The sequence below is a fragment of the Hyaena hyaena genome, unplaced genomic scaffold, assembly GCF_003009895.1.
Source record: "Hyaena hyaena isolate Hyena2069 unplaced genomic scaffold, ASM300989v1 scaffold_182, whole genome shotgun sequence".
Classification (NCBI taxonomy): Eukaryota; Metazoa; Chordata; class Mammalia; order Carnivora; family Hyaenidae; genus Hyaena; species Hyaena hyaena.
This window is the reverse complement of record NW_024080814.1, coordinates 2123224-2150028: the sequence shown is the minus strand read 5'-3', so window position 1 is coordinate 2150028 and position 26805 is coordinate 2123224. Positions and strand designations below refer to the sequence as shown.

Below are 26805 nucleotides of genomic sequence, written 5' to 3'. Positions count from 1 at the left end.
CCTTAGTGGTTATTTTTGGCCCTTTCACCTCTCTCCATTTAGTTAATGACAATGTCCTTATAGATTCCACTTCTTAACCGACTGAGCCACCCAGGTACTCCTATAGATTCCACTTCTTAAATATACATTGAATCCATCCTCTTCCACATCCTCACTGCGGACCAAGGCCCCCTAATCTCTCACTCCAACTACTGCAAGACTTAACTGTCTAACAGTTGGAGTTTAGTAAAGAAAACAGAAACCACTTCAGATAGTTCAGATAGGAGGGTTTTAACAGGGGGATTAGAGCGTACATAACCTTTGGATACATAAGCTGAGGTAATCAAGCCTGGGAGAAACCACTGCTGAGCCCTGGGAAACGCTGACAGTCAGAAGTTTCAGGAAAACCTGGATGTCATTGAGCTTGGGTGCGTGGCTTGCTGCCGAGGCTGACTCACAGGAGCTCGCCCGGAAGTCTCTGCGAAGCCCGCACGCATACACAGCTGCCACTGAGGGATCTGCTGCGTCTTCTCCTCTTTCCACACCTTGCACAAGCACCTCTTACTGGCACAGTCTAAGCTGCAGCCCCGCAGGCAAGGAATAGTGGACAATGTCGTCCCCAAGTGTCTTGCCTGGGATGAGAGTCAGGTGTGGAAGGCAGTGGTGCTGGTGTTGAGTTGACAACAGACATCTCACACTCCATACACACTAGGTATGGCCACTTTCCCCTTCCATTACACCTAATTCACTCTTATGTTATGATCAGAGCCATCTTTCTGAAGATGCCATTCCCTTGATCAAAACCCTTTGGGGGCACCTGGGGGGTTCAGTCCGTTAAGCATCCAACTCTTGATTTTGACTCAGGTCATGATCTCACAGTTCGAGAGACTGAGTCTGTCATTTGGCTCTGTGCTGAACAGGAGCCTACTTGGGATTCTCTCTCTGTCTTTCTGTCTCTCTCTGTCTCTGTCTCTCTCTCCCTCCCAATTGCTCTACTCTCCCCTACTTGCTCACTCTTTCTCAAAACAAAATAAACTTAAAAAAATAAAAAACAACCAACCTTTGTTTCCCATTCCCACTAGGCCAAGTAAAAACAAAAACTTCAGTTGCCTGAAAGACATTGTCCATGATTGGGCCCCTGCCTACATCTTCAGGCTCAGCTCTCATTTCTCTTTCTCTCTTTCTATTCTCCAATATACCAACTTTCTTCAGTTGTTCTTTTTTCAGTATGCTCTACTCTTTCAGGCACTTCACTCATGCTGTTCCAGCTGACTAGAATGTACCCGCCCCCTGTTCTCCAATACCATTCAACTCTCTTTTACCTGCTAATCCTTCAAATGCCATCAGAAAGATCACTTTCTCGGGGCCCCTGGATGGCTTAGTTGGTTAAGTTTTGGACTCTTGATCTCGGCTCAGGTCATGATCTCATGGTGCAGAGACTTCTCAGGTCATGATCCAAATGCAGAGACTGCTTGGGATTCTCTCTCTCTCTCTCTCTCAATAAATAAACATTTTAAAAAAAAGAAATTTCGCTTTCTCTGGGAAGCTTTCTCTGAGCTCCCAGAGCAGACTTATCTCCTTCTATAAGTTCCTTTGTACCTTGTAATTGTCTTTCATAACATTTATACTGTTGCAAAGACTCATAAGATTTTTCAATGTCTGTATTCCCTACTAGTTTGTAAGCCCCTCCACGGACAGACACCTGAATTGTTTACTGCTACGTTTCCAAAGCCCAGGACACAATTGAGCACAGAACAGAAACTCCACTGTTTTTTGAATGCCTCCTGCAAGTGCTGCACCAAATCATCTCTCTGAACTGAAGCCTTGTTCCGGGAGAAAGCTTGAGTGACAAGTCCCAACCCAGCCACCTTGCATTTGAAGAGTCCTCAGACCTGCCGGAAGTGGGGCTATAGTGTTGGCTCCTACCGTCTCTTCCTCCCACTAGGACTTTTATGTATTAATGTGGCTCTTACAGACGGGAGCACCCTCACTCCACTTGGGGCATTTCTTTCTTGGTCTTAGGAGGCATGTGAAGACTAGGAAGTAGACATCATGAAGGACATAAAGTGCTCCTGTTGTAGCAGGAAACCCAGTTGCCTGGCACGGCCTTGAGTGGCACGCCGGGCAGTCCTGTTGGGGGTAGAACTCTGCCGGTCACCGTGCCAGGGTGGACACGTTCTGGGACCAGAAGCAATCGGCTCTGCCAGTGTGCGCCCTAACGGCCGTGGTGAGTTGATGTTTCTCACTCTCAGAATTGTACTTCCTTTCACAGCCTGTATGACCAAGGCGGAGAGACTTTGGGGATTGAAGCCGGTCCAGCTGAATTCCACAGGTGCTCCAGCAACCATGGATCGGCAAGGTGACATCCAGGGCATGGCTCCCAGAGGCCAGAAGTGGGGAGAGGATGCAGAGTTCGGCATGACAAGCCATATTTACAGGTCTGCTGGGCTGAGTGGATCCCAGGAGGGGTTCTGGGACAGTGCCAAAGAGCTTGGTTACCAGGAGTGCAGAAAGAAACAAGCACTGTGCCAGGATGGAGGAGTCAAGCCTCAGACTGCGGAACAAAGTCAGAGGGCTGAGAGGCAGGAAGCCAGTCCATCAGAATGCCGGGCTGGTAGGCACCGAGGAGACAAGAAGTGAGAAGTCAGTGCACACAAAGGAGAGCTGGGACAAGACGGGAGACGCAGAGAGCAGCTTGGGATGAGACCTTGCCGATGTGGAGGAATTCTCTTTGGGTTGGTCAGCCCTGCCCCTGATAGGCCGGCCATATGGGGGGACAACTTCCACCCTCATCCACAAATCAACTTAACTTTATTCCTGGCACTTAAGACTTGCAAAAACAGAGGTCCCATTTTTGTAACCATGTATTTGAACAGAAAGCATTGATTTTCTTGAACATGCAGTTGCAAGCCTGCACTTAAGGGACACAGCCCCGGTGGTAGCAAGCCGTCAGTAGGCCTGGGTCTGAGTTCACACCTGCTCAGCTCCCCTGCATTGTCAGTGGCAATCCAGCAGATAAAATTCTGAGTCTTTTGTGATTTTGGATAGCCATGCTGATGATTTTTCTGGATCCCGTGTTTTTATTCTATTTTTTGAAATTCTGCTTTTGATGTGGTGAAGGTAATGAAATAGACACATCCCATATTTCTGTCCCATTTCATATTAGTTCATGTTCCTGCTTATAGCGGCAGAGTAACGTGGGCTCTAAATTAAGAAGACCTGGGTTCAGATGCTGTTTTCCCTTGACTAGCTGTGTGACCTTGGGCAAGTTATTAATGAGTCCGTTTCCGCAAATGGAAGGTAGTGTCTACCTCTGACTCGTTGTTGTATGTGTTCGTGGCAGTGCATGGAGAACACGAGGCACAGTTGGTGAGTGTTAAGTGATAGCTATTGTTTCCCCAACAATAGATCAGCTGCCTGATCAAAGTGGTGGATATCATGGAATATAGTTTGAAAATAATTATTGAAAGTAACAGACTTCAAGTTCAAGAGGCAAATGTATTGCTTTCAATTATCCTTTACTAATAGGCGAAGAATAATAAAACAGAGGGCAGACCGGTCAATGTGATTTTCCATTAACGAGACATGGTTTTATTTCATGTGCCAGTTGGAAATGGGTAATACCAGCCACAGCCCTATGATTTTAAAATGTACCCTTCAGCCGGCTTTTCTGAGAGGCTACTCGGTTCCACATTTGTGGATGAATAAGAGGAGATGCTGTCAGCTCTTGCTCTGTCATAAGTTAAAGTCTATTCAGGTTTTAAATGAATGATAAGGATGAATTAAGTTTCAAATTTTGTTCTCTGGCCATGGGAGATATGTTGACTTATTTCCTGTCTGTGCCATCTATCCTAACAGCAAGCGCTTTTATTGCAGTTACTCGGTTCCATGCTCTGCTCTGTTTTAGTGTTTTACAAATATTTTTTACATATTTACTTTGAGAGAGTGAGAGAGCAAGCACCGGGGAGGGGCAGAGAAAGGGGGAGAGAGAATCCCAAGCAGCTCTGCCCCATCAGCACAGAGCCTTCTCAGGGCTCAGTCTCACAAACTGTGAGATCATGACTTGAGCCAAAATCAAGAGTTGGATGCTTAACCGACTAAGCCACCCAGGTGCTCCATGTTTTACAAATATTAACTCATGTAATTGCCCAAAACCCTTAAGGTACTGTGATAATGCCATTCATAAAAGGAGGAAACTGAGGTACCAGACGAAGTAATTTGTCCATGTCAGGCCGAGCCAGGATTCCAAGCAGGCACTGTGACTGCAGGGCCGATGCCCGTGATCTCTTGCTTTACTGCCTTTACTCAGTGGCGTCCCCAATATCCAGAGAAAAGTTGAATATGTCCACTTACCATCCAGGATTCTGCTTAGAGAACAGAGGGTTCGCTGTACAGAAGGAACGTCTGAAACTCCGACCACAGGGTTAAGCTTTGCAACTGCCTGTTTGCCTGACTGCAGAAGGCAAGATATTGAACTTCTATGAGCCTTAGTGTCCTCACTTATTCAGTGAGGAAATTATATATCCGTTGTAAGGGTAACTAATATTATGTCTGACACATAGGAGCTGCCCAAGTAATGTTAGTCCCCACCTTGAATACTAAGTGCCTAGATATATCCATGTGTGCAATAATCGGTGGCTTCTTTTCTCCTGAAAAATAAATTTTTTAGTTTTTTGTCTTTGCATTTAAAAATAATAGGGTAAATTTCAACCACTTGGTTAATCACTGTCGATCATCTTCTATGTGGGAGGCGTTTTCTAGATTGATGCTCTCTGATAGAACTCTTTGTGATGATGGAAAAGTTCTGTAATCTGTGCTGTCGAATATAGTGGCCGCTAGCTGTGTGTGGTTATTGAACACTTGAAATGTGGTTAGTTTAATTAAGGCACTAAATTTCTCATTTTATTTAATTTTAACTAATTTAAGTTTAAATAGACCCATGTGGTCAGTGGTGGTCATACTGCACAGTGAAAGCCTAGATGTTTTAATCTGGTCCAAATACTAGCTGCTCAGCAGATAATTCTCCTAAGAAAGCCCAGACAGGTTTTTAGCTTGTTCTTTTCCTAAGGTGTCTATGATGTTCAGCATCTGTGTAGGAAGAAAAACGGTACCAAGTATCAAGCATAAATTCAGGCAAATAAAGAGAAGCTATAGCCATCAACCTCACTGGGTTTTATGATACTTCACAGATCCATATTAATTTTACTGGAATCCAAATGACATAACTTAACAACATTTTAAAATACTAATCATGAATTTGCTATGAGTATTTAATGACTTCCCACAAATAGATAGTAATATAATAATTTTAATACTGCACATCATATCATATGTATTTTAGGTTTGGATACAAGCAGTGGTGTACTGGCTAATGTTTAACTGGTCCTCTGGGGGGAAAATGTGTGTGTGTGTGTGTGTGTGTGTGTGTAGTTTATTATACATTTTAATATTGTAAAGGATATGTAGCACAGCTCCCATTTAAACATAGTAATAAAATATACATTGCTTCTATAAATTACATATAGCCAATTGATTCTCACTGAACACTTTTATTGATTTTTGCCATAGCTTTTATCACTTGCTGGCCTATGGTTGCAATTAATTCCCAAGTATAATTCTGACATGAATGTTTGGTATTTTTATTTATGCTGAGGAAGGAGAAATGGAAAGAATGAAGACATTTGTTTGAACCTCACTCATTCATCAGTGATAGGAGCAACTTCCTCACTAATCAGTTAATAATTTTCACATAGTAGAAACAGATTTCCTTTATTTTTTGTGCTATTCATAATATAATGACTATAGACGTCACACGCGTTTAAGTCCAATCTACATGATTAACATTTGTCTATCACTTTCTTGAGCCTAACAATTGACAAAATAATAAATCAAGCTCTAATTTGTAGCATTTGCCAATTTCCATGGCATCAATACTCCCACCATGACCAACTGTACGTTAGCCATACGGCAGCACTGAAAGTGGAGTTGGTAAGCTACAGGAGGCAAAACTATGTCGAGAGCATAGATAATAGAAAAATGTAGTAAACCAATTAGGAAGTGACAAGCTTTTGAGTATTAACCACCTTTGTTGTTAATATAATCTATTTAGTTAAAAGTTTACATAACTTAATTTCTAACAATGGCTGGTCCCACAATTCATCCTGTGTTCATCAGCAATTTATTCAGGGGCCATTCTGTGCCAAGACTAAGTGCTAGGACTATAAATATGAATGAAGCCTGTCAATGTTTGTGCCTTCCAGGATGTGCTCTTGCCCTCTTCTGTATCAACCTTTTCTCCCTGGGTGATCTCATCTAGGCTCATGGCTTTCATATTGTCGCTATGCTGATGACTCCCGAATTTATTTTCAACTGCATGCTCCAGACTCAAAAATCCAACAGCCTACTTGATGACTCCCCTGGGGTATCTTACGGTTATCCTACACTTGACACGGCCATTCCAGCTTAACGTTCACCTTCTGCCCCAGATCCATCTACTCTTCCCCGGTTCTTCACCGTGCTCTGTCAATGACAGCACCATACGCCAGTGGTTTGAGCCCCAAATTTAAGACCCATCCGTGGTCCTTCTCTTTCATATTTTAGATAACCAATCTATCAACAATTTCTGTCTCTTCTATACCAAGATCTTTCCTGACTCTGGACAGTTGTCAGCATCTTCACTGCTATCTTCCTCATCAAATCTACTCTCTCATGGGGACTATGGAGAGACTCCTACTCGATCTTCTTGCCTCTACTTGTCCATACACAGAGTATGAAGAATGAACTCTTAAAAATATAACCCAGCTCATGTCACTTTTTTGCTTAAAATTTCTCTAGCAATTATTTATTTTAATTAGAATAAGGTCCAAATGTCTGGCCATGTCTGCGGTAGGCAGAATAATGGGCCCCCAAAGGTGTCTATGTCCTAATCCCAGGAACCTGTGAATAAATATTTCCGCACATGGCAAAAGGATGTGACTCAGTTAAGGACTTTGAGGACTCAGTTACGGCTCAGTGTAATCACAAGAGTTCCTGAAAATGGAAGAAGGAGGTTGAAGAGAGTCAGAGGGAGATATAACTACAGAATGATCAGGGAGGTGCAACATTTCTGGCTTTGAAGACAGAGGGTAGGGGACAAAAGCCAAGGAATAAGAATGGCCTGTGAAAAAGCCAGAAAGGGCAACGGAGAGGGATCCTTCTCCAGGGGCCACAGAAAGGAATGCAGCTCTGCCGACCCCTAGGTTGTAGCCCAGTGAGACCCATGTCAGACTTCTGACTTACAGAACCATAAGATAATCAAATCGTGTCATTTGAACCACAGAATTTGTGACAATTTGTTACAGCCACAACAGGAAACCAATGCAATAGCCTGCAAAACCCTTCCAGATCTGCTTCTGTCGTTCTCTGTGATCTCATCACCTTTCAGTCTCCCCGCTGGTCACGGTGCTCTGACCACCTGCACCTTTGTTGTGTCTGCACAATAAGGTGGCCCCTTCCTTTGGGCTTCTGTACCAGCCATTTCTTCACCTGTAAGTTTCTTCCCAAGGTCTTCGCAGAGCTGGCTCTTCGTCATTTAGATTTCTGAAACCTCTTCAAAAAATCACCACCCCCAGTCACTTTTTAATCTATGTTTTATTTTCTGAATAGCTTTTTATCAGGATCTGAAATTGTCTTTATCTTTTGTTTATTGTCTCTGTACCTCCCTTCCCACCGGACACATACTGTCAAAATATAAACATCACAAAATGAGGGACCTAGTTTATCATATTCACTCAGTAAGCACTCAGTGAATATTTATTGGAAAAAATGAATGAAAACACAGTGCCTTGCCTCAGGATGCACACATTCTGCGGGAGAGAAGGTGAAGAAAAGTAATGATGATAGAACAGTGTAATGGCTGCTTTGAAAACAGTTCCTGTGAGGTGTTATGGGCACCCATGAGAAAAAGACCTTGGTGGACTTTCCATAGGAATGAATGGCAAAGAATACTGGGAAGAATCCTGGCGAGAAACTAGGAAAGCAAGAGCCAGGTGAAAAAGGAGCAGATGGATCGTCAGGCAGAGGATGTGGGCCAGGGGAGAGCAAAGGCACAAAGGTGTGAAAGGAAAGGTAATTTGGGAACTGCAGGTGTTTTGGTTACCTTGGGAGCCTAAAGTGAAAGTGCCTCACCTCGAAGACCTGACATGAGCTACCCAGAGATTTTTAATTCATCCAGGTAGCAATTAGGGAGCCGTGAAGGTATGTAAACAGTGTCAGTTTTGCATTATAGAAAATTCATTCTGATGATACAATTGAGAATCAATTGAAGGAGAGGACACCAATTGGGAGGATAAGGTCATTGTCAAGATAAAGATCCTAGGGCAGTAGCAATGAAGATGGAGTGATGTGAGGAGTATTTTAGAGGCAGATTCTATGGGAATCTCCTGCTTCTCTAAGAGCTTGAGCCTTTCAGTTGACAGTATATCGAAAACGGTGTCAAGGCAAGTCAGGTACAGGAAGGGCGCTTCAGAGACCTGCATAAAGGCTTTGGTAATTTTAGTGCCCATGATCAGGTGTGCATTGTGATGGTTAGAAATAAATATGTGACATAGTTACATGTGAAACAAAGAGTTGCATTTTTGTGCTTTATCTTAAAAATAAGACTTGCTGGTTTAAACAAATACTGAAATAAGATCAACTTCATTCAGTAAGATATTTAGAATGCAGAATTTTGCTACAGAATACCATAGCACAAAAACCAAACACCGGCCGCCATGATCTAAGGCAGGAACAAATGAATTTCATAGAGTAAAAGACCCCAAAGAGGTTTTTAGTGCCTCAAGTAGGCAAGCTTTAAGAGATATTGTTACTGCAGCGCTAGTAGCAATATCCAGTTCCTCCTGGTTCTTCACTGTGTAATAACAGGGTGGGGAATGGTCTCAGCTCTCACCAGCCTGTTAAAATCCTACCATATAACACATAAATTGTGTCTCTGTTGGACTGTGAGCCTGTGAACAGAGCTCACTTTCCCATTAATTCTGTAGCAAATACAAAACAAGGACAAGCAGCAAAGAGATACAACTTGTAGCAATTATTGCAATGGGGGCAGATACAAGCTCCAGAAGGTAGAGGCTTTGCTGTTTTTGTTTACCGCTGGCCTTCATGATAGATCCCGAGCTCAGTATATATTTGTTAAAGGAATGGTTTTATAGAATGGGGCAGGTGTCTGACAGGTGAAATGGATCTAAATCTTTCCATTTCTACGGTCTGTGATTATATTATTCATTGTCTAAATTCCTATTAAAAATCACGTTGGTCACTCTTCCTCCGTGCTAATGGAGTACAACAGACTACTCATTTTTAAGTTCACTTTCGCAGATTATGAAACATAATGATAAACTGGCTGTATTTAATCACTTCTCTAGTGCCATAGTTATATGTTTTTAACTAATATTTCAATTAATTGAATAATACCACACATTTAAATGATTATCTTACTATATTATTAGAGAAGAAAAAAGAATGCTAATAATGTGAGACACCAACAACCCAAATCCCTATTCGATGAATTGCATATAGTCTTTTCTTCCTGTTTATTGAGAAAAACTAGAATTGACGTGTCTGTCAAATTCTTGTCATGTCTACATTCTTATAATAGGAATTATCCCAGACTTCACCAACCAGATAACACTACTGTATTATTCAGGACTCACCCCACTGAAAGTGATGGAAACTAAATTCAAATTAGCTGAAGCAGTGAAGGAGATTTTTGGCTTGCATAAGCAACTGAAGGAAGGGCGTGGTGAGTTCTGGATGTGAACATCATTAGATCTCATTCTCTCCATCTCTTTAGTTCTCTCTGCAAACTAGCTTTATTCTCTCAAGCCGGTTTCTTCCCCAAGGCTAAAACTCAGGTGTGGGGGCGGGGGGGGGGGCAGGGGGAAGTGGATGGGGAGGGCTAATGCAACTTTAGGCACATCCTCATATATGTAACCAGAAAGAAGATTAATCCTTCAGTTTCCATTCAAGAAAGGCTGGGAAAAGACTCTAACTGGCTCCTCTGAGGACACTTGATCGGCTTCTATGTCCTAGAAGTCCGACGAGGAGCCCTGACTCAGTAGCCTCAGTAACAGCTCTGCTTTCATGGTTGGAGATGAGGCGTGACCCGTATCAAAGAGCAGGTGAAAAACAGTGGTGCCCACTACACTGGTGACATCAGCACTCGTACCTTGATGGCTATGAACTCTCACATAAGCAGATAGCAGGAAATTCAGTCTTGTACAGAGCCTCTGTGCACTGAGGATTCTGGGAGTGCTCAGGATGCCTATAAGTATCCAAGACGTGGTCCTGGCTTTCACTCCCTGCTGTGGGATCCCACAGTCCTGGACATGTTCATGAAACTCTTCATATGAGGCAAGAACAGCACCACCACCATAATCCTGGACTGGGTACTGGCGGAGATGAGTACTCACTCCATGAAGATAAAATTGAAATGCTGCTTCATGCCCCTCTGCCCTGAGTTAGCTCCTTCTAACTCCTGCTTCTCCAGAGTACACAAGCTACCTTGGTGGACACACGGGACGGAATGGATTTGGGTATCACATTTCGTTGCATATGCAGAAGTATAATTGTACTAGTTACCTGCGCTCTTAGTTCATTAGCTCTAACTTTGTGATTTCCTAGAGCCCCCTCAGTCTCATTCTGACCTCTGTTGGGGTCATTTCAATTTAAGAGGTGTAGGGGACATTGAGGCTGGTAGATTGCACCACCCAGGAGGGATTCCTTGATATCAGTTGATTTAGTCATCTGCACAATTCCTCAAAGTGCAGATCCGCCTCAATTTTAGTACTAATAGGAAACTTACCCTCCCTACACACAACTATTGGCTTTTAAAACCATGTGGAGAGTTAGGACAAATGTACTCTTTCTAAGTTTTTAAAATATTATTTAGATATAATTTACATACTGTAAAATCAGTGTGCAATTAATTTATGGTGTGTAATTAGTTTTTAGTATATTCAGAGTTATGAAACTATCATCACAGTCAAATTTAGACCCTTTTCATCATCCAAAAAAAGAAACCCCTTGCCCGTTATTAGTCACGCCCCACTGCTTCCTACACCCCTCCCCGCTAGCCCAAGGCAACCACCCATCTTCTTTCTGTCCCTATGGATTGGCCTGTTACGGACATCTCATGTAAGTGGGATTATACAATATGGTGTCCTTTGTGTCTGGCTTCCTTTACTTAGATTAATGTTTTCAAGCTTCCTTCCTGTGGTAGCATGTATCAATACTCCACTCCCTTTTATGGCTGAATAATATTCCACTGTGTGGTTATTTATCTCTTCACTGGTTGATGGACATTTGAGCTATTTCTGCTTTTGGCCATTCTGAATACTGCTGCTGTGAATATTCATGTGGATATATTTGTGTGGACACATACTTTCAGTTCTTTTGGTTATACACGTAGGAGTTGAATTGCTGGTTCATATGGCAATTCAACTGCCGGACTGCTTTCCAAAGTGGCTGCACTATTTTGCATTCCCACCGGAAGTATCTGAGGGTCCCAACTTGTCTACATTATAAGGGATATTTTAGCAGAAGAAATAAATGTCAGAGTGAGGCATGTGAAGTCATGATCTCTCCTTACTGGCAATAAAGCTCAATAAACTTTAAACGTTTAAGACCGATTGATTCAACCTCAAAAGTAGTATTTAAAATACATACTTCTCATAAACCAGAAGCTAACTAATATTACAAGAATAAAACTTCAATGTGCAGTGCGAGTTTATCCCACAAGTTCTAAAAAGTGACCAATAACGAGGATTAGTGTCCTGCACAAAGATTTTGGGTTGGTTGGATTCAACAATCTTTCCAAGGATGCTCTTCAACATGTAAACAAATTAGTAAACACAACCGGCTGGGTGGAGATAGGGGTTTTGCAGAATTTCATTTTCTGGAAATATCCATGTCTGAGCCTTAGCTCAGCCAAGAAATCCTATAGTGTGTAAAATAAATCCCTAAAAATATAGCTAGATATGAAAAAGATAAAGCAATAACATTTACGCATGACAAAAAGGTGTGGAGGTGCTATTCAAATACTACTTAATGCAACCTCATAAACTCTTCATGACCAAAAGCAAGCTCTAAGTGATGGAACACTTCTTTCTTCTCCCCATTCTTCCTCAGCAAGCCTGACAGTAGAAGGCTTTTAAGGCAGCAAGAGCTTGCTTCTCAGTGACCTGTCCATTTCCATCACGAGGTGAAGTTCTCTACCGATGGTTAGGTTGCTATAATTTGTAGGCTACTGGAAGGCTCTCAAAATGTATCTAAGGGTGTGGGATGCATTCGTACCTTTCACTTATAGAATCTTCTTTTTAGGGGGCGCCTGGGTGGCTTAGTCGGTTAAGCGCCCGACTTTCGCTTAGGTCATGATCTCGCGGTTCGTGGGTTTGAGCCCCGCATTGGGTTCTGTGCTGACTGCCAGCTCAGAGCCTGGAGCCTGTTTCAGAGTCTGTGACTCCCTCTCTCTCTGACGCTCCCCTGCTCACGCTCTCTCTCTCTCTCTCTCTCTCCTAGAAGTAAATTTAAAAAAAAAAATTAAAAAATTTTTTAAAAAAAGAATCTTCTTTTTAGAAATATCGTATCTAAGAGAACTTTTTGGAGGTTTAGAATACATCTTAATGTTCATATAATGAAATAAATTCTTCATTTCATAAAATAGAAGTGGCTAAGATGATTGGTACATTTATTTTAGGGTTTGAAATTCTATTATGAGAATTTCTGTCAAGGGAGGGACTCAAAAATCTTATCTGAAGATAATAGCCCATAACTTAACACTGTGCACTTCTTAAGGACCTCTGTGATCTGGCCCTGGTTATTTTTCTGTTCTCCGACTACTCTCCTTGTTACTTATTGAGTGTCAGGGTCTGTCAGTGGTCTTGTGTCCCTCAACCTTACCTCGAGGCTGTTCTGGACTCACCTGGTTTCTTCCCCAGAATCTAATTAGGTGGAACGGTCTAGGTTTATGCTGCTGGGGAGTGAATGAAGTTGAGGCACTGCCTAGCTTGTGTGTTTGTTTTGAGCACTGATAGAGAGGAGACCTTAAATCGATCTGAATGAAATCTAGGCAGTGAATAATCCTGTTGAATGTGTTGGAACTGACGTTGTGAGATAAATATGAACATTGTGGGCTTGTGTGTTTATTGAAAATTGCCCAACATGATATGCTGCTTTACAAACTGGATGTAAGTAAAAAATTCACGGGTTGGAGAAAGCTATAGTTTTGCTACTTAAGGTTTTACACTTTTGACATCTTGCATTCTGTAACATTTAACTCAATTCCACCTTGTTTCAAGCATGGTTTTCTAAAACTATGCCTTCATCAAGGGATAACATGAACTCAAAAGATTGTAACATGAATTTTTCTTTTTGAGAAGAGCTTACTTTATCATTATGAGATCCTCTCAGTTGTACTATGTGACATTTCCACTCAGAAATATCTTGAAAATAAAAGGATTTTACAGAAATCACAGTGGACAAAATGCCATGCCTACCTGATCATTACTGGCTAATCTTGTGCAATTACAGTTCTCATCTCATCTCATTGTTACACACTCAGATCCCCTGGGTGCCCCAGGCAAGTGCCTGCATCTTTTTTTTAATCAGAAATTCTCTTTGTTCCTCATCAAGGTTTGCAATTAGCAAAACTTCAAACCATCTTGGATCAAAACAATTTTTTAAACATTTATTTATTTTTGAGAGACAGAGCATAAGCAGGCAAGGGACAGAAACAGAAGAAGATGCAGAATCTGAAGCAGGCTCCAGGCTCCTAGATATCAGCACAGAACCCAATGCAGGGCTCAAACTCACAGACCCCAAGACCATGGCCTGAGCTGAACTCGGACACTCAACTGACTGAGCCATCCAGGCACCTCAGGGCATCTTGGATTTTAAAGCAATGGTAGAGTTTTCTTCCGGAACATTTATCTTACATGGAGAAGCACTTACTATAAATTAATGAATACAGGGCTTACTCCCCTGATTGTAAAAACTATTTTCAAATCGGCTATAGATGTGACGCAGTTTATAAATCCCACCTCAATGATCCTATGTCTATTTGTTTGTATATCTGCATTTGTGAACCTTCATAATTGTCATGATTGGAAATCTTAATGCTTTGAATTTTTATCCATCTACTCTGTGGTAATTAGTGGCCAACTAGGTGATTCAGAGGTATTATGACATTAGAGATTATTTTCTGAATCATCAAAGAAAGATCAACTTTTGTCCGTAGTGATTTCAATATTGAACTAATTTTATTTTAGCATGAAAAATAGGCTTCAAAGAGACCAAACACCAGACCTGAAGCCCAGCTTCACCTTTTTCATGCTTTAACCTTAGACAAGTTTCTTAACGTCTCTTAGCCTCATTTTCCTCATCTCTCTTTTGTTGATAATCACATACACCTCATAAGTTTGACATGAAAATTAAACAAGCCAGTAAATGTACGTCTCTGGCACATGAATTGTCCCCTCAATACCTGTTGCTGGCTGCAATAAGTCAACAACAGCAGTGGTAACAATAATAATACCTTGGGAATATTATTCCATGTGGGGCCTATGTTGTAATCTTTTTAACCAAATAATATGATAACTCATTAGTCGATTACCATACCTTGCATTACAAAGGTAATATATATAACTATGTACAAATGTGTGCATGTGTACGTGCGCATGCCTACAAATGCATACATACTGCAGGTGAAGGTTTTAAAAAGAGGTTTTAGAATTTAAATCCTCCTATATTTGGATACATATATTCTCAAGGTCAATACTTCTCCCATCTTCTCAAATGCAGGAAGAAACATGGGCACGTAACTATGCTATATGGTGTACTGTCTCAAACAGGAAGACAATTCCAGCCGACTGAACACTGTCTTAACCTAGGGCACCCATGGTTTATAGCTGCTTCTTGATTGTGTCAGGAAGGGTTCAAGGACAAACTTGTATTAGCCATAAGAAAGAAAGCACTTTGGAGAGAGTAAAAAGTGGATTTGACTCTGGGGCAGCACAGAGTGCTTTGTTTTGCCTACTCAACTCACACACATCACACTTGATACAAAGTGCTGTAGCAACATCACACAGTTAGATACCCTAAGGCTGACCAACACATTTCAGTGAATGCTTTTGGTAATGTCTATGTGACATCCTCCCCAAAATGGCAACCTCACACTTACTAAAGTTAGTCTATTTATCAGTTATAGTTTGACATACTGGTGTAGTAAAACTGGTTTGTTTGTTTTTTTTTTCACGTAGGCTAATGATTTCATTTTCCAGGAATGAAGAAATTATTTCTTTGTCCTATACATATACTTTAAATATGCTTCAAAAGCCTTGTTTACAAGTGTCCTTTAAGAAAAGTCAAGTGAAAAGTCCTTTTTTTTTTCTTTTTGTGCAAATCTCTGTACGTTTTTGATTTGGAGAGTCCTCTGCATCATTATAATGTGCTTACCTACTAAAAAAATGCATTACAGGAGACCCTTGAGACCTCAGAGCTGAGAATTCTTTGTAATAAAGGAGCATAAAGTCCAATACTGTGAGTGCTAGTAGATTTTGGAAGGAGACCTAAGGCCTTTTTTTTTTTTTTTTAGACCCTTCTTAAAACCTAGGAACATGCAGTCGTCACTGGGATTTGTGATATATTCTGCATGAGGATAATTTTGCTTCTGGGAAAGTCAGAGCCAGGCCAAAATCACTCCTGGGATTTTGAAGCCTGAAGTCACTTGTTTGGCTCTGCTCACTAGAGAACCCAAGAATGCTGGTCATTGGCCACTGTGAACAGTGGTTGAGAAACGATTTGCTGTAGCAATCATTTCCAGAAGTTTCTGAGATACAGAAAAACTACATTGCTTTTCAGGCACTGGAAAGGCAAATCTTGGTGGGGTTTTCAGATAGAACTTAGAAATAAAGGAGCTAGTGATTATTTTAAAAATCCCATGACTGTTCTTTCTCTCAGCGAACTCGTCTTTTGAACAGGTTTTTTTGGAAAAATAATCATGCTATAATGCCAGTATGAGATCAGCTTTTGTTAAAATACCCAGGCAAAGCCATCAAACATTACTGAATCTTTTTGGAGATGCTAGAAGAGAGTAAGGAGGAAAAGTGAAGGGAATAAAGTTCATTCTGGGATATTTAGATCAGTATTGCCATTATTTCCTTCTTAGATCCCTTCTCAATCATGAAAAAATAGTCACACACATTGTGTTACTTTTTCTCTAGCTGTTAACTCGCATGACTGCTTCTTAAAATCCTCAGCTGGGTCTCAAAGCTTCTGTCTGGAGGCACTTTTTCCTATAAATGTTTCAGTATCACAATTTCAAAAAGCATTTATTTATTCAGTGCATACTTTAAAAAATTTTTCTAGTGTTCATTTATTTTTGAGGGAGAGAGAGAGGTGAGGGGCAGGGAGGGACAGAGAGACAGAGACACAGTATCTGAAACAGGCTTCAGGCTGACAGCACAGACCTGGGGCTCAAACTCATGAACCACAAGATCATGACCTGAGCCGAAGTTGGGTGCTTAACCGGCTGAGCCACCAAGGTGCCCCCGTCAGGACATACTTTTTAAATGCTTTGTGCATGTCGGGCAGTATTGAAAGTTCTCAGGACTCATTGGTGAACAAACAGACTAAGCTCCTTGTCCCCTTACAGCTTTCGGTTTAGCTCATACCGAGCATTGAACTTGTTTGCTCATGACAACATCCGGCCTTCAGCATGCTTACAGGGCCCCTCGGGTCCCAGGGGCTCTATTATAAATTCCTTATAGTACGACTGTCAATTCAAATAACATAGTGCACTCATCTACAGAAAATAAATATTTTTAAAAAACTGTGCCTGGACCTGATCTAATCTTCCTTATGTGCCCCTATCTGGTAGAAGATAGGGGGGGAAAAAAGGCAAAAAGCTAGATTATTTTTTACCCACCCAGTGCAGCAATTTAACCATTGTTTTTGGGTGATGCTTTGTTTCTAAGACTGAAGGAAACAGTGAAGGGGAAGAGGTGCTGCATCAGATAATACTTAAAAGTTTTTTTTTGTTTTAATGTTTATTTTTGTGAGAGAGAGTGAGAGACAGAGCACGAACAAGGAAGGGGCAGAGAGAGAGAGGGAGATACAGAATCTGAAGCAGGCTCCAGGCTCTGAGCTATCAGCACAGAGCCCGATGAAAGCCTTGAATCCATGGACCATGAAATCATGACCTGAGCTGAAGTTGGACACTTAACCAGGCGCCCCAGATAATACTTTTGAATGCTGGCAGACTATTTTCTCAATATTTTCTGCTACTCGTAAATTTAACGTCTGCAGACACAATATACTTTTAAATCTAATCTGCATTATTAACATTTCCCCGATTGTTTTCTTAAGTCTAGACAGTCGACCACACAGTAAGTCAAACCCTGACTGTAGCATTTGCAATCTCCATGGCGTAAACGCTGCCACCGTAGGAGATCTCAAGCTACCAGGGTGATGCCACTGAATTTAGAAAAGATGTGCATCGGCTCCCCACTATGTAATATTTCCAGCAAATGGAGACGTAGTCATAAATAACTTCCAGATTGCAAATAATAGTAAACATGTAATAAAATAATTAGGAACTGATGAGTTTTGAATGCTTATTACCTTTTTAAAAATATAGTTTATTTAATTACAAACTTACATATTTTAATTATTAATAATGGTTATGTTGGACAAGTGGCTTGCAAGCTTCCTAAAAATTTAACAATTGACTCTCACAAGTCACTATGACAGACCGAAACAATAATAATCATAAATGATCTCTCTCTCTCTCTCTTTTTGTAATAAATGCTCTCTGTAATTCATTCATCATTCGCCTTCAATCCAACAGCAAACTAGGTTGACTCCACAATGTATCTTGAATCACTCACTTCTCTACTATCATCAGATTATTCATCACATCGCCATTCACCTGTGTGCTTGTAACAGCCTCCTAACTGCTCACTCTGCCTCCACTGCTAACGTGTCTGTAGTCTGTGCTCCGTACAGAAGCCAGAGTCGTATTTTTAAAATGTGCATCACATCACGTCACTCCCTATGTTAAACTTTTCAACGTTTCCCCATTGTCCTTAGAAGAAAACTCCAGCTTTTACCATGCCCTGGATCATCTACCTATAGCTTCCCTTATATCTTCATCTTGCCCATTGTCCTGCTCAAGCACTATATTCCAGCCGCACTGGCTTTCCTTTTTTTTCCTAAAACATACCTACGTCATAGCAATCTCAGGGCATTGGCATTTGTTCCCTTTTCTAGGAATGCTTTTTCCTCACAACATTCCGGGGCTGCCTCCTTCTCATTAGGTTTCAGTGAAATATCCTCGCGGTGGTTAATTTTATTTGTCAACTTGACTGGACTATAGGATACCCAGACATCTGGTTACATATTATTTCTGGGTGTGTGTGTGGGTGTTTCCAAAGAGATTAGCTTTTGAAATGGTTGACTGCGCAAAGTATATTGCCTTCCCCAAGGTGAGTAGGCATCATCTAATCCATTGAGAGGCTGAATGGAGCAAAAAAGCAAAGGAGGTTGAATTGGCTTTCTAATATGTTTAGATTTAATGATATTAATGACTTTATTTCAAATGGTAAGGAGAGCACTGGTAGTTCATGGAGTGAACTTGTAATAGAGATCTGCAAAATATCTGCATTGGATACTCCTAATCAACCACTTGTAAGAAGCAAGCAGCTGAATGATTGTGTATGTGATACTTTTTAACAGTTTTTGGAAAACTATTGAATAGACTGGCATTGGTTGGCATCTCCTAATGTCTCTGAACAAAGCAGCAAAAGAGGAGGATGAGCTCAAGGATTTGGAATTCCCAGCTAACGCACTGTAGAAATGACCTGAAGGCTTCTCTTTCAGCCCTGGAGGAGACCCTTATCTGAGATAAGTAGTTGCAGGGCTGAGATTGCTGAAAATCCAAGGCAGAATCTCATCCTGTGACTGGCACAACTACAACGTATGTTGAACTGCCACCTTTGGAAGGTGTCTACTATAAAAGTGAGGGTCTTGACTGGGAAATAAGCAGCTCATGTAGGTTGGGATGGTGACATATGGGAAGACTCTGATGCAATTGAGGGCAGTGAGACCCTAAATTCTGATGAGTCCTCTTTGCTAGTGTAAGAGATCTCCCTACCCTGCATGGAAATGGTCTCCCCATCCCACTGTAAGTAACTTCCTTGCCGCCAGCAGAAATGGCCTCTTCATGCCAAGTGGCAACAGCATCCCACCTCCAGTGGTACTGGCCTTTCCACTTCCAGCTGACCCCTCAGCTGGAAGACATTAACTGTAATGTCTGCGAAACTATAATGGCGTTTTCTGAGGCAATTGCCATGCAAGACGTTGCTGCTTCTCCTCAGGACCCACCTCAACCACTCCTTTTTGTTTCTAGACCTATAACTAGACTCAATTCTCAGTAGGACCCTAAAGGTGAGGTACAAAATGAGATCCATAAGGAAGGAGTCTACAATCCCAAAGTACTATTTGAATTTTCTAGTTTGGGGGCGCCTGGGTGGCCCAGTTGGTTAAGTGTCTGACTTTGGCTCAGGTCATGATCTCATGGTTCATGGGTTTGAGCCCTGCATGGGGTTCTGTGCTGACAGCTCGGAGTCTGGAGCCTGCTTCAGATTCTGTGCCTCCCTCTCTCTCTCTGCTCCTCCGCCTCTCGCACTTTCTCTCTCCCTGTCTCTCAAAAATAAATAAATGTTAACAAAATTGAAGTTTATAATTTATATAGACACGGATCCAGGGAACATGTGTCTGAATGGGGGCTAAGAGTGTGGAGAAATGGGGAAAGGCAAATAAGGTTGAATCAAGCCAGACTTATTGATGTGGGCACACTAAGAGAAATTCTGCATTTAATGTTGCATTTAATTCTGCATATAATGGCTCATTCACAGATCAAAAAGTGGCCCACAGTGAACTGAAATTTCCCAGCCTACCTTGGTTTAATGTAGAGGAAGGGACTGAAAGGCTTAAGGAGATTGGAATGTTAGAGTGGATTTGTCATTTAAGACCTCCTTCCCCACATTGGGAGAGTCCAGAAGACCTACATTACCCCCAGTGCTATGAGAAATACATTTGTGAGGGGAGGCCTGATGTCCTTTAAGTGCTCTGTAATTGCTCCCTGAAGGTCAGACCTCACAGTGGGAGCTGCAGCCACTGAACTGGGAAACCTGACTAGGATGGGAGTAATTGGATCCCAGGGTGGCTGGGCCAAGTGGTGGCACTCAATAGCAAGGGCAAGGTGAGCATGGCTACTATAATGGACAGTAGTATCAAACAGCATTCAGAATAGTGACTCATGCAGACCTATGGAGTCGGCTAGTTGATCATGATATTCTGAGAAATCCAATAAATAGGAAACCTACTAAATTCTTACTTGGTCATTATAAACAGAAAAGTTCTAGGTCAAGTGAACCAGAGCCTAACCTGAACCGTAAAAACAGAGTCATGGTCCCTTAATCACTTCCCAGACTGGAGCCAAAACCCCTCGCATGAAGGAGAGGCTGGTTTCCCTTGAGGAATGCCATGGACTGAATGTTAGCAGCTACAGCCATGTGACCAGTTCCAGAAATGGGGGCTGTTATTATAATAAGCGTTTACTCCTTAATTTGTTATGAATACATTTGTATGTGTGTATGTATCAAATTTTGGTTTTCTTTCCTCTTATTCCCTTATTGTGTAATATAAGATGTATTGACTTTATATCATCATATTTAAGGAGTGTTCTTAGTTGTAGGCAGGATAGTTACATGTTAGGTGGAATTATAACCTTGTTATTTTCTTTATTGGGAAATGAAGTATGGTTTAAGAAGAGACACATGCTGCCAGGTTGACAAGAAGTGGACTTGGCAATAGTTAATTTTATTGGGCCTTGGGATGTCAGATATCTAGTTAGACATTATTTCTGGGTGTGTCTGTGGGGGTGTTTCCAAAAGAAATTTGCATTTGAACTGGGTGACTGAGTGAAGCAGTTGGCCTTCCCCAATGTGAGCGGGGAATCAACCAGTCCTTTCAGGACCTGAATGGTATGAAAAGCCAGAGGAATTCCATCTTTGCCTGACTGCTGGAGCTGGGACATCAGTTATTCTGCTACTTTCGGCTCCTGGCTCTCAGGCCTTTGAACTATACCATTGGCGCTTCTGGGTCTCTGGCTTACAGATGGCAGATCATGAGATTTCTCAGCCTTCCTACTTGCATGAGCCAATACCTAATCATATATCTCTATCTATCTGTCTGTCTGTCATCTACCTATCTACTTATCTATTGATTATCTGCCATCTATCATCTCCCTTGCTGGTTCTATTACTTTGGAGAACTCTGACTAATACAGTGTTGTAGGAGAGTCTTACTTGGCCTTTTTTTTAAATCTAAAGTACCTCCACTCCCCACATCACCACTCTGTCACATTACCTTATTCTCACAAATTCAGAGAGACTCCCCAGCCTTTTTATGCCTCAGTTTTATTATTTGTTAAATAGAAGTATCTGTAATACTGTGCTCATAGGGTTGTGAAAATCAAATGAATTACTATACGTAAACTATTTTGAACATTACCTGGATCATATTAAACAGTATATAAGTTTATTGCTGATACTATTATCATTGTTGTTATTATTATTATTATTATTAAGATGTTCAAAGTACTTATCACTACTTAAAAGTACTTTGTGCATTTATTTGTGCATTTGTTTTCTATTTCCTCCACTGGAAAGCAGTGACCTTGAATGACTTGTGCAGTACTGTGTTCTATCACCTAGAATAGTGCCTGGCGTTTTTTGAATAAACACAAGAACTGATAGTGACACCATTCTAAGCCTTGATTTATTTTCAGAAAAAATTATCAAAGAGGCTTGTCATCAGCATGATAGTAAAAACACAGCCTTTCATGTAGATGGTGGAATTCCTTGGCTCCTGTAACATACTACAAGGACTTCTATGAATTCTGAGTCCTGGTCCTTCCTGGGCGCTAAGTAGCTGATGTCCCTCTGGTCTCAATTGTCAGAAATGGTGTGCCTAAACTCTGCTTCAGTAGTGAAGTCTAAGTTGTGAAAACTAGTAGTTTATGCCTACAGTGATGAATGAGCCCAGACACAAATGAGCTCGGAATTTCAGAAGCAGCCTAATGCTCTGTCCAATGCCTTGGACAGCTTTGTTCTCCTTAATGAGGAAGCTCAGCAGTGATGACCTTTAGTGGAAGAACTTAGAGTTGTGTCAGGAAGACTTACAACCTCTGCTTTTTTAGTGGTTGAATTTAGAGCAGACATCATCTATGGCAAAACCTTATCTTCAGCTCACCTATCTTAAACCTGAGCAGTTGTTCAAGAAGGTGATTTAGAAAGGCCCATTCCTATATGTTTCATTTTTCATTTAGATCTCTGATGTGTCAAAATATGGAAGGGTTCCTGAAGATTTTCTGCAATTCACCCTCTGTTGTTCTGGAAAACCAAGCTTGTTCACTCTGCTGTGGGCTTTTGGAGGACAGACTGCTTGTCTTTCTTACCATTGCATATTGAGTACTTCGCACAGGGCCTAGCATAGAATAATAATCTATGGATGAAAGAAGTGTTTTCATGTTCAGAAAAATATCAGATTAGATATCTGAAATCCTAGAAAGCTGGGCCTCTGTGTAGTTCTAGAGGCCAGAAATTCTAAATAATCTCTCTTCCTTTCTTCATCAATGGCTCCTAAGGAAGCACTGAGCAAAAAGAGGAGAGGCTTTGAAATCTGACAGACCTGGCTTCAGGTCCTGACACAGTTAAATGACTGGTTAAAGGTAGCTACTTAACCTCTCTGAGTTTTCCAATTTGTAAAATAGAAATACAATGGGTGCCTGTGAGGATTAACTGACATAGGGTATGTAATTTTAGCTCAGAAAGTGATACCTAGCATGAGTTGAATTACTGGAAGCTGTAGATACGACTCTTGTAGAGTGCTTTTTGTTTGCGTATTAATAGCAAGCAGATTAAGGGACGGAGTATGTCTACAGCAGAGTACTATTGGATCCAGTAACAGATTCATTGCTGCTCTTGGGCCAGAAGTAAGGCTGGGTCTCGAGGCTTGGGCGCTGTGATGCTAGGTGTGCAGTGAGAAAGTTGGGCATGAGAGTGTAACAACAGAGAAAACAATCGATGGAACCTAGGTTAGATGGGGGATTTTATTGGGAGTGATATCTGAATCTCTGTCAAACTAGTCTTCTCGAAATATCTGCTCTTTAGAGGAAAAAAAAAGCACTAAGCCATGTTCTAAGACCATTGAATTAGAAGAACGTGGCAGTTGACTGATTTTTAAACTAATGACTAGTGTATTCATCGTATAAAGCAAGGCCACTGGGTAACATCTGTTTCTTCTTATATTGGGTAGATCATATATATTAGAGAGTGAACCATGAGTTAGAGTTATGGGTCTGGGTTGATCAGGGGAAGGTGAATCAGTAGACCAAGGGGTGAAAGTTAAAGAGGAAGTAATTGTGAACATGAAAGAGAGGATCACAGATGAAAGGGATGGAAGCAGTATCTGAAATAGGGGGGAATAGTATTGTGTTGTGGGCAGAGGGAAAAAACAAGAGAGAAGCCTTCAACAATATAAAATGACCTAGGCTTTATCCTTAATTGTCTGGAGCTTACAACTTTAAGACCTCAAAAGGAATAAAAATCCACTTAAGAAAGTGTTCTCTGGCACAATAATAGACTGATGCCCCCTTGAATGGTTTTGTAATATGTGTGTAGGCGAGAGAGTAATTTGGCAGAAGGGGGAAGAGTTAATCTGAAAGAGGAAATTTGAGGTTAGAAGAACATGAAGGCAAACCATTCATGATGAATGCAAAGGAAAGAGCAAGATTTAATAATGAATCAGGGGGACAAAGAATAAAGCTAACATTAGTGACTGTGTCCTACACATGAATCTCACTATGGCAAGCTTTTTACATCTACCATCACAAGGAATCACAGCAACCTCTGAGATGATGGTTGGCTCCATTGAACAGGGAAGTGGGTGACTTCAGTGATGGGGCAGGGTTGGAAGGGATCTGAGGTTTGCATCTAGGGCTCTCTGAGACAAAAGCTCATGTGTTTGGCCATCGAACAATAGTGCCCAAAGGGCTGAGGAAGTCAGGAAGATTGGGAAAAGATTAAGAAGGAAAGGTACAAAGACCTTTGATGTTAAGGAATCTTCTAATGAAAGTAAGACACAGCAGAGAATAAAAAGAAGAAAGCATTTATAAAGGAAAAGGAGATTAGTATTTATTGAGCATGTTGAACACTCAGCTGCATATATATAAGTTTTATCACCTGAGAACCCCTTGAAATAGCATGATTTCCGTTTACACAGATGAGGAGCTAGAAGTGCAGAGAAGTCATCGTTCGTCACTTAGTTGGTAAATACCAGAGCCAGGATTAGAACCTCTGTCAGCAGCACTAGAAAGCCCACAGCATTTCCACTCAAGCAGCTGCCTTGGGAAAGGAAGTGCTCACAGTGGGTGTGAGAGAGCAGAAATGGCATCTCCTTCGAATGGTGGGCTAGAAATGCAAATAAAACATGACTAGAAAGCCAAAAAAAGGAAATGAGAAAGGGAGGGCCACAGGGTGATGATTAGGCTCGCACCACCTGTTTTGGCCGAAGACGTCCCTCTGAAAGGCTTTGAGTGAAAAACAAAGCAACCCAGTGGCTCAGAAAGGCCAACAGTAACTCTTCCACCAGTGGTCACATGAAATGTTCAGTGATGCTGAAACATGTGATTTGGAGAAACCCCAAGCTGTGACAAGAAAGAGAGTCTGGACAATTGGCATACTGCTGGCTGCAACAGGTGCTTCACAGAAAACAATAATTTAAAAAAGGCCTAGATACGGAGTAGCTCAGGAAGACGCTCTAACGGTGGTTGGCAGGAAGTATGGTTATGATATAGGATAGAGACACCGAGGTGGGTATGAAAAACAGCCCTCTGAAGCTGGTAGAGGTTTTATTGTCACCACTTTGCATATAAGGAAATGGCCGCCCATAGAGGTTGAGGACTGGCCTGTGGTAGCTGACTTTTAGAATCTTGATGCCTGACTCTGAATCTAGTGTGCTTACTGCTGTGCCATTGTCACTGAAAGAGCTACATTTCTAATGGTGAACTTGGGGTATCAGATAACGGGGGAGAACTTTTTGAGCAGGGCTCTTAGGGCTATTCAGGTAGCTCTTTTTAGAAATTCTCTAGTTTTTAATCAAACCACCTTACTTTCCCGATGGGGATGACACTCAGCTCAGTCTTGCTAGTGCAGGTTTTGGTTGTGCTAGTGTTTTCCAGGTGCAGCTTTATATAGAACCTTAACCTTGTATTGGCTAATAATTAACAAAGGTGGATGCTGACTTCACAAAGTGATTGCGGGATTTTCCTGCGAGCCCTTTTGTTCGCTGCTGCCCAGGATACAATGATCCTCTGGAAAGCAGTTCTTTGATGACCAGCTCAATGTCATTCATGGAGGTAAGCTGACTGCTGGGAAATACACCCTCACTCCCAGACCCTGGAGTCCTAGTTTCACACCTAAGCGTGTCTGAGCAAAATTGAGTGAATTAACTAAGGCCCATTCAGAATGGAATCAAATTATTGTGGCCCACAAAAATTCATATGGAATATACTCACAATTATCAATACCATGCTGATACTCTTGAGCTGTTCAGATTACTAATTTTCCTTTTCCTTGAAGGAAATCTGCAGAATGCCACCTCTCACCCCCGATTTCTGGACTAAGGTGAATAGAAGACACTAGAGATCAGGGTCGAGGTGACTTTGAAGTTCACTGTTGAATGTCTCTGGACACTTCATGGCTGTCTATTCTCCTGCTTCATTCCACTTGAATAAAATAAATATTCTCCAATTATTGATGAGACTAAGTGGCTCAGTAGCAGCATGGCAAGCCCATATCACAAGATAAAAATCAATGCCTTTGACTACTATGGAAGGCTATTCATGAAGAAAACCGCTATTTCCTGAACGCAGATGGGCAATGTGCTTATTTCTCCTTTTAACACATTTTATTCAGGATCCAAAGCATTTTTACAAGAAAGAGCACACAAATCTCATTATCTATCGTCTGATCTGTGATAAGGTCATCTTTAAGGGGGTAGATTATCTTTTTTACTTTGCTCAAAATGTCACATCCAGGGCAGCTAGAAATAGAGAATAGGTTTTGTTTTGGAAGGTGGAAAACATGTTTGTTTTAATATAACAGAAGAAACAAGTAGGATATTAATTAGGAGCTTGATGTGGGAGAAGATCTCTAGAATCTTCCCCACTTTGCTGTCCTTCCTTCCTTTCTTCCCACCTTTCTCCCTCCCCGCCGTCTTTCTTTTCTCTCCTTCTCTCTCTCTCTTTCCTCTTTTTTCTGTCTTCCTCTGTTCTTTTTTAATTCTCCCGTATTTGTACATCCTTCTCCCTTCCACTCTTGGTCTCCTCTTCCCCAGGACATGGCCACGAGCCCACCCTGTGCAGCTTTTGGAAACAGACATAACCTTCCCGGCCACATCTGACAGCCTCAGACAAGAGGGTCAGGATAAAGAAGATTCGGCAGCTTGGTCATAACACCTTCAGGCCCGGAGCAACGGAGGCTTCTCAGCCCCTGCATTACAGGGTCTGCAGGAAGCCCTTCTAACTGCGCTCACTGACTCTGAAAGGCAGTGGCAATCTTTTTATGACCAGAACAGGCAGATAAGGCCCTGGCTAAGGGAGCCTGAATGGAGGGTTGCCAAACAAACAGAGCTGAGGGATCCCAGCAGGGAGGCTGCTCCAAAAGC

At 41.6% G+C, this 26805-nt stretch overlaps 1 protein-coding gene across 4 annotated transcripts in view; it reads left to right on the top strand.

The window, feature by feature from the left end:
• SSPN (sarcospan) overlaps window positions 1-26805 on the top strand; it is a 114970-nt gene that overhangs the window by 11856 nt on the left and 76309 nt on the right. For 2 of the 4 annotated variants that reach the window (XM_039240808.1, XM_039240811.1), the window contains exon 2: window positions 2252-2417. The exons of the other annotated variants lie outside the window; for them this stretch is intronic. The gene's annotated coding sequence lies outside the window, so the exon portion shown is untranslated. The remainder of the gene's footprint in view (window positions 1-2251; window positions 2418-26805) is intronic. 4 annotated transcript variants of the gene reach the window in all.